A 9,120-nucleotide genomic window follows, 5' to 3' on the forward strand; every position below is an offset into this window, starting at 1 on the left:
GTCTAATATTGCCAGGGGTCTGCTGAAGAGACATCATCTGGTTCCTCCAAGGCTATCAAGGCGACAAAGTTTTATTCCTCACATCACATACAGCAGTGTGAACAATGAGGTCTGCCTTTTTCTTTTCCCGCCCACAGCTTCTGTATTTGTAAGGTTTCCTGTGTCTGTAGTGATGATCCCACGAAAGCTCCCTGTACGTACTGCCCACATGCGTAAGACAATTTTGTCAAATAACAAGAAAAGTTCAGCAAAACAGTGGTTCCTGAAATCACGTGTGGCCTAGATGGTGGACTGCTCTGGCTCCTGGGGGTCCCAAGAAATATGCGACCAGCACCCCCCACTATTTGAAGAATATTTGAGAGCCTTTGGGAGTTCCTTGAAATAAACACTCTTAGAAATGCCAGGCTACCTAGAATCCTAGAATTTTGCTGCTGGATGATGGGGTTAGACGTTACATACAGGTGAAGAATTAGTGGTCCAGCAGTGTGGTTCCCTAGCAACTCATGGAAGATTTTCCACCACTCTCACATTTCCCAACCTCTGCACTTAAAAATGCTCTTTAAAAAGAGTAAAAGGCTACCAATATTTAGTGCTATATAGTTTCTGTTGCACCTACTGTTTGGTTTATCCACTTGAAATGTTGGAAATAAATACAGGAGGGCCTGGGTCATACAAAGCAGGCTGCCGGTGGCAGTGTCCTTCAGCTAGTGACCCCTGCCTGCCCAGAGCTCCCCTGTTCTACCCTTCCTGGCATACTTTCCATCCTTCTATTTTATAGTTTTACTGTCTGCCTCTGGCATGAGCATGAGCTCCAAGAGGACCAGGATTGGGGCTTATTTTGTTCACTGCTGCACCTTAGCATCTAGATTAACACCTGATACACAGGTGACAATACACAGGCTGCTGAATGACCAAGGTCTAGGAGACAGCACCAGGTTTATAGTAAGCATCCCCAGACTGCTGATTTTCCTAGTTCCTACCCCATCATCCTCAGCACCAGAGTAACCCCAGCTCCCGTGTCTAGTCAGTCCTTTAACTCATCAGTAGTCACAGGCAGGACACACCGCAAAAGATTTCTAAGCAAATCAGTTAAGCATCAAGTCAAATGAGATCTAATCACGTCAGACTCCAAAGCAGACCCTTCTGTGGAGGGGAGACCTTGACCTCATCTCTTTGCTTGCAGGACTGCTCTCCCAGTCGACTGCTCCAACCCCCACACCCTCTAAGAGGCGCCTGCACTCTTTTGCAAAGTTGGTTTAAGTTTTGTCAGAGTTCAGTATTTTCAGAATATCTCACGGACTTATTTAGACACAAAAATCAGGGGAAAGCATCCTTTTTACAAGTACACATATTGTACATCTCAAATGAATACAACTGCATGAGTTTGAAACACTTTATTTTACTGCATAAATATAATTCAGCCATCTTTTGGGTCAAGGATTGAGGAACTAAAGCAAAACAGTCATGAATGGAAAGGTGGGAGGTGCATAATAGCCATGTAAAGGAGAATGCAGGCTCTTAGGAGGACAAATCCCTCCTGTGAAAAGCAGATACGAAGTCCTACCATTAAGCTCTCATACCAAGCAAGTGAATACTTTACCCCTCAAGGGATGGCCCCTCCATTATCACCCTTCTCCCAAGGACAAGCCAGCTGGAATATACCCAAGTGAAGACATGGTGGCTTTTTTCAGACAAGGACCTCTCAGAGACACAAACAGGTAAGGCTTCTAAAGCATCCCACAAATTATGTCAAAAGGGAGTCCCTTGGTCACTTGACTGTCAGCAACATGGCATAGGAACCATTTCCTTTTTGCTCGCCACCCTGTGCCTGGCACCCCAAAGGCACTCGATGCGTATTAGTTGGATAAACACCTTTGTTAATAAGGAGTTTTTGTAATTCTTTGGATCAATCAGTTCTCCAGCCAAAAGTTCACAAAATCAAAATTAAGTAATGTTGATGGAACAGGACTAGAATTTGGTGCCAATCACTGGCCCATTGCACAGAGCAGGCTATTGACAGGAACTCACCAACCAGAACCCACATTCCAGTCGGGACAAGAAGAGAAGTGTCTCCCTGTAAAGTATCTCTACCACTCCAAAGATTCTGCCCCCACCCCTAACCCCTAGCTTTCAAAATGCTTTCCTGGAAAAAGTGCTTCCTTCCCATTAATAAAACCTATTTTAAAAAATAAAAGTGAATTGGACCTAAATCAGAAACAAAATTGAGAATAGATTGCCAAACTCAATCCTTGCAGGATCTCATTTATCTAGCAGGTCACTTGAGTAAAAGGACCATTATCCACGGCTTCTGTACAAATACATTTCCTTCTTCAAGGGTAAAGTTTAAATTCCTGTAAGGCACTGCACGCCCACACACCCATTAATAAACCTGTGGCTCTCCTCTCCTTGCTCAATAAATGAAGCTGGTCTTTGGAGTACCTCTTAAATAACCTTGAGACGCCCAAAGCTTTTTTTTTTTTTTTTTTTTTTAAACCAAGAACCTCTGCAGCCAGCAGTCCACCAGAGGAAGATGAAGGGAGACGGGGAGGATTTTGTTCCCATTTATGTGGTTTAACCCCCCGGCTTCAGAGGAGCTGGCCAAGTTCCTCGGGCAGCACTTGGACGCCCCTCCGGCCTCGCCCCTCCCCCAAAGGAAAGGCGCAGCGACGTGGCCACCAGGGCGACCCGGCCCAGCGTCCGAAGCCCTGGCGGCGACGGTGACGGTGGTGGCGGCGGCGGCGGCGGCGACCGCAGTCCCCAGAGACAAAGTTCTGTAGTGCACTGACTTCTATCATATTCAGAGTCGGAGTGTCTCAGAACTTTGCCTCAAAAGACCAAACAGGCTGTCCTCCTACCGAAGTTTCTTCCTGCAGGTGTGCTCCCCCCACCCCCGGCTAAGACAAAGAAGAATACCTCGTTACAAGCAATTTCGCTCAGGATGCGACCAATAATGGAACGGGTCATTAATTATGGAAAGTTACTGCCGCAGTCAGCAGAAGCAAATGCCCAACAGAAATGGTGCTTTTAACAGCCCGGTTAGACCAATTCTGGTCGCAATGTCACAGCAAGCGGGCTGCAGAAATCACACACCCTCCCCCTCCTTCCCACCCATCCCAGATTAGAACCCATTCCCGGTGGAACGCCATCTCCTCCTCGGTCCTGCTATTTAAACTTTTGCAAGCTGCTAACTCACTCCATCTAAACTTGTGGCAACTTTTTACCTTCCCATCTGGAAAGTTGGTGGTGGAGGGGGCTGCACGAGGACGAATTGTCGGAGCTGGAAGAGTTAAAAGGGGGGCGAATACAGACCCGGGAAATGCCTCCCAGATGGGACGGCCCAGGAAAGCAAGGCTTCGCGGGGCCTCTATAGCGTCTCCCCTTCCCCCAGCCATTCCCACCACTCTAGTCCCGGTCTTCCAGCCGCCCGCGCCCAGCCCCAGAAATCGCGTCTATGCAGTCCTCTCCCCTTCGCTCCGCTCCACCCACCCACACTGGGATTCTCCCTGCCCCATTAGGCAGAGAGCTTCCCGCAGACCCCGTCTGCACACCACCTCTGACCTTGCACGCAGCCCCCCACCCCCACCCCTTTGCTCTTAGCCCCCGCCCTGCACCCCTTGTCCCTGGAGTATATGCGACCACCCTCCCTCCCAACCCCGATTGCCCCCTCCCCCTACATACCGCACCTGAACAGCTGTTGCACCCGTGCAACAGGTCTGGAAAGTGTCTTCCCCACCTTCCTCCCCAACCTCCCGCCACCCTCCCTTCCCCTACGCCCCCCAGAGCCAGGGCCGGGGGTGCAGTGGGCTGCGTCCCTCGGGCCGGGGTGCACAGGCGGCTGTCGAAGTGCAGGGTGCCCCAAAGCGCCTGGGGCTGGGGGCGGGTGGTCGCGCTCCGGCCTCCCTCGGCCGGACGCCCTCCTATGTGGCCCCTTCTGAGCCCGTCGCAGGCTCCCCAGCCTGCCCCTCCAACGCCGGCCGCCAGCCATTCCCGTGCGGGCTCCCCCCCTAGCGCTCCGCTCTGCTCTCTTCCATCTTGACTTTTGCCGACGTGGAAATTTTGGGTTTGGAGACGACCTGCGCTCTTATTGGCTGCCGGCGGGCGGGGTCGGAGGTCACGGCTGCTCTCGCTATTCCGCGCCAAGGGGAGCCGCACAGCGGCTCGTGTCAAGTCAGCAGGTTCCCTCCGCCTCCCCCGGGGTCACGTGCGCCCCGGGCGGGCCCCGGAGCCGCCTCCTTATGCAAATAGACTGGTCGCGCGGGGCTGGGGGCGGGGGCAGGGGCGGGAGGGGGCGGAGGCGCGCGGGCGGGGGCGGGGCTGGCCGGCCGGACCGGGGGAGGGGCTGGGAGGGGCGGGGCGCTCCAGGTGGCCACCTGGCTAGGCGTCCTGCCCCGCCCCCTGCCCACCTCCCTCTGCCACCCTGCCGCTTCTACCTCCAGCGACAGGCTGCTAGATCTTGTCCCCGGCCAGCCCCGCTAGGCCTAAGGAACCGGCGTTTTGCAAGGTGGCCCTGAATGCCCGCTTCCTCTGGAGCCCGTTGCAGCAGACCCGAGTCGAGCCCAGGTTGGGCCCCAGTGTCTCCTGGGCTGGGAAGAGGAGGCAGCGGAGCTGCCTGCAGAGCGGAGAACGAAATGGAAACCGCGGGGAGGGCAGTTTCCTCCTCCGACAGTGAGTTGAGAGAACTAATAGCGAGGTTCCCGGTACGAGAATTCTAGGACAAAGCAAAATCAAGAATTCATCGGGGTTAAAAGTATTCCCTTTTAATTAACTGCCTATCCCCTGGCCCCCCAAATAAAAAGAAGCCAAAATGCTGCTACAAGTAAATGTGCTAGTTCTGATTTGTTTTCTTTAACACGTCTACAAGGACTAACGGAAAGGCTGGCCCGTCTCCACCCAGCCTCGGCTGAGTACTGGGCACCCGAGAGTGGAACCGGACACGTTCTCTTCCCCGCATCTGGATAGAGGTGTGACTCAGGGGAGCTCAGAATTCCCTGAAAAGCCACGGGGCATGGAAAAAGAATCAATTGTTAAGGTGATTCCCCAAGCACACTAAAGTAGGTGCTTTTCTAGAAAGAAAGGGAATCGATGCATGGCCACATGACCAGGATGTCTTCCTTCCCTCCCCCTTCTCCAAGGAAAAGAAAGGAACAGTATTGCAAAGGTAGAGCCCACATTATAAACGCTGACTGTTTGATGGTTATTATAAGATCTGCCAGCTTCTAGTCACCAAGAAAAAGGAAAAAGGCTGCATTTTTTAAAATATAAATATTTCTTAGAATTGGCCTAGTTATTTTTTCCTTCTTATAAGAAAATATCTGTATCATCTTTATAATTTTTCCATCATAAATCTGACCGAATGATACAGAAAAGCAAAGATAAATTTTCATGGGAAGAGTCTTACCTGTGAAATTCTTCCCATCCTCTCTTCTTAATTTACTCTCTCCTTCTCCCCATTTCCCCCTATGGAAAGATAAATCATTGCTCCTTCCAACTGTTTTATCCTCAAGGATCTTTCTCTCCACTCTCCTTTCTCTTCCCTCTCCACACTTGGTTGTTTACCTGACCCTTCCCGGGTTTGCAGGGGCCTCTCCCGGGGCATTGTCTCCTCTAGCCCCCCACCCCCTCCTCGGCCAAGGCCTGCCGGCAGTGCTTGCTGGACCTCAGAGTTGGTCCCGGCTCTTCCGCCTGTTCTGTTGTGTGCACTGGAATATTGATTTTTCAGTGTGTGCGCGGCGGCTCTGTAAAAATCAATATTTCAGTAGCTCGAGCACGGCGCAGGGCAGTGTAATGGAGCCGGCCTGCTGATGTAACGTGCGGGGTCCACCCTCAGCGATTGAGGTCACTCAGAAAATGGCAGTGTGCTTTGCTATTTCATTGTTTCCTTCAGAGAGAGGGAAGGAGTTGCATACTGTTGTGTACTTCACATTCCAGGACAAAGTAACCTTAGTGATGTTGGGTAACACGCACGCACACCAAGTTAGAAAATGATGTATTCTTAGGCAAAAAGGTGATGATGGAAAACCTCCAATTATCTGCCCTAAGGACTCCTACATAAAACATGGGGGGGGGGGGGTGGAGGCCACGAGTTATTGTCTGTCATCAGTCCTACCAAATTTCACAGTGAGAAAATAAAAATAGGTTCACTCGAGGAAAGGACTAGAATTTATCTTTTAATACTGGATTTTTTTTGTCATTATTAATCTACAGCCCCTAAAATACACTTCTGATGAATGAGGGCAAGAGATTTCCAGCATGATTTGAAGAAAAAAAATCAATAATGGTACCAACTTGGGGGCTGTCCTTAGGTCATCTGCAGCAGATGTGGAAAGATGCTGGACTGGGAGTCAGGGTAGTGGGATCTGGTTAGAGATGCCCCACTAGGGGAGGCTTTCCTAGTCTATTCACCTCTCTGGACCTCAGGGGCTTTACCTATAAATTAAAGCTTTAGAGTAAATGACTTCTAAATAATCTGTAGCTCTAACAGCTATAATTCTACAGAAAAATATTACAGTTAAAACCTTCAAAAACAAAAATATCATTGTTGAGCGTATACCACGGATAAGAAAAATTGATTAATACCAGAAGTGTTGCAGAAACAGGAAGTAGATATGTTCCTGCTCTAGCTGTGTTTTGTTTTCTTTCAAATTATATTCCAGAGCCATCTTATGGAGGGTAATTTGGCCATTTTTTAAAAATGCACTTCTTTTGACCTAGCATTTCTAAGGGTTTTTCCTAAAGAAATTGTTAATATCATTAGAAAGATGTTTATCATTGCCAATTTTAGTATATTGAAACATTAGAAACCTAAGTATCTAATAATAGGAGATTTATTGAATAAAATATGGTAATGGTATATTTATTCAGTGGAACAACTGTTTAATATGGTGATGCTAAATGGGTATTAAAATAATGTGGAAGATTTACATTTGTTGAAATGTATGTACTATTTAAATCTCTATTACCTATGTATGTCTCATGGGGTAAAGGATACGGGCTATAGAGACAGGTGGCTTGAGTTCAAATCTCTACCACTAGCTATGTGGCTTTGATCAGCTATAAAGGAAATATGTTAGTTTCCTATTGCTGTGGTAACAAATTACCACAAACTTAGTGGCTTAAGACAACATGACTTTATTATCTTACAGTTCTGGAGGTCAGAAGTCCACAATGGATTTCAGTGGGCCAAATCAAGGTGTCGAAGGGCCACACTTCCTACGGAGGCTTAAGGGGAGGATTTGTTTGCTTACCTTTTTTAGAGTCCGCCTGCATTCCTTGGTTTATGGCCCCTTCTATCTTCGAAGCACAGCACGCCAACCTCTGCTTTTATCATTACATCTCGTCCCTGACTCTCAGCTTCCTGCCTCCTTTTTAAAAGGATCCTTGTGATTACATTGGGCCCACGTGGATAATCTCCTCATCTCAAGATTCTTAACCACATCTGCAAAGTTCCCATTACCATGTAAGGTAATACATTTGCAGGTTCCCGAGATTAGGATGTGGACGTCTCTGTAGCCATTATTCCATCTCCCACCGTGGCTAAAATCAAAGTGTCAGCAGGATTATGTTCCTTTCTGGACACTTTAAGGGAGAATTCATCTTCTCGCCTTCCAGCTTCTGGAGGCTGCCTGCATTCCTTGGCTTCTGGTCCCCTCCCTTCATCTTCAAAGCCAGCAATGGTTGGTCGAATCTTTCTCAGATTGTGTCACTCTCACACTGATTCTTCTGTCTTCCTCTTCTACATTTAAAAACCCTTGTGATTTCATTGGACTCACCTGGGAAATCCAGAATACTCCCTCTATTTTAAGGTCAGCTCATTGGCAACCTTAATTGCATCTGCTACCTTAATTCTCCTTTCCATGTAACATAACATATTCCCAGGTTCCTGGCATCAGAACGTGGATGTCTTTGGGAGGCTATTATTCTGCCTACCACACTCAGGCTAATGGTGATGATCTCCATCATAAGGTTGTGGAGAAGATCAAAAGAATCAATACATGGCAAGTGTTTAGAACAGTGCCTGGCAGATAGGAAGCACTCCATACTAATTAACCGATAGTAAGCATTCCATAATAATTATCTATTATAGTTATTTCTGGAAAGGAAATGAGGAATATAAACAGTAGTTGTATCTGGAAGGTGAGATTAAAGCTGATTTTTACTTTCTTCCTTTTGCTCATGTTTGTTTTTCCTTTTTCTACCATGAACATGTATTCCTTGGGCACTTTAAAAATTTTAAATAAAAATGAGACAAACTAATATCTTTTTTTATTTAAGGATTAGCACCTGGGCTAACAACTGATGCCAATCTTTTTTTTTTTTTTCTGCTTTATCTCCCCAAACTCCGCCTGTACACAGTTGTATATCTTAGTTGCAGGTCCTTCTAGTTGTGGGATGTGGGACGCCGCCTCAACGTAGCCTGACGAGCGGTGCCATGTCTGCGCCCAGGATCCGAACCCTGGGCCGCTGCAGCGGAGCGTGCGAACTTAACCACTCGGCCACGGAGCTGGCCCCCAAACTAATATCTTATAGGAGGTTATCATAGTATAATAGGAAAATAATTGAATTTGGGGTTGAATGTTCCGGTGCTCACCTTGGCCGTGCTGCTAACACAAATTGCGGTATTGGGCAAGTTGCCTCACCTCTCAGCATTTCTGTTTTCCTCACTGGGAACAGGAGAGAGATGAACTATATATTTTGCAAGGTGTTTCCAGTTCTAAATGCCATTCATCTAAAATTTTAAAGATCAACAAATTGATAAATGGTAAAAAAAAAAAAAAAACACTGCTTAGTGTATAAAGAACACCTACAAAATCAGTAAGAAAAAGGACAGCCCTATAAGGGAAAAAAATGAGTAAAAGGCATAAGCAGGCATTTCACAGAAGAAAAATGGATGCAAAATAAGCATAGGCAAAGATTAAGCCTCATTAGCATCAAGAAAATGCAATTGAAGACTTCAGTGAGATATTTTATACCCACTAAGTTGGCAAAAATATGGAAGTCTGACAACACCAACAATTGGAGATGACATAAACAAATGGAACTGCTTACACAGTGCTGCTGGGAGTATAAATTGGTACAACTACTTTGGAAAACAATTTGCCATTACCTTGTATTGTTTATCAT

The 9,120-nt window shown here is 47.3% G+C and overlaps 1 non-coding gene across 1 annotated transcript; it reads right to left on the reverse strand.

The window, feature by feature from the left end:
• Window positions 1-2,760: 2,760 nt before the first annotated feature.
• On the reverse strand, window positions 2,761-2,828 carry MIR148A (microRNA mir-148a). Its single transcript, NR_032819.1, has one exon. It is a non-coding gene; the product is annotated as a microRNA mir-148a (primary transcript).
• Window positions 2,829-9,120: the final 6,292 nt, after the last annotated feature.

This window comes from Equus caballus, chromosome 4, assembly GCF_041296265.1.
Source record: "Equus caballus isolate H_3958 breed thoroughbred chromosome 4, TB-T2T, whole genome shotgun sequence".
In the NCBI taxonomy this organism is placed as follows: domain Eukaryota; kingdom Metazoa; phylum Chordata; class Mammalia; order Perissodactyla; family Equidae; genus Equus; species Equus caballus.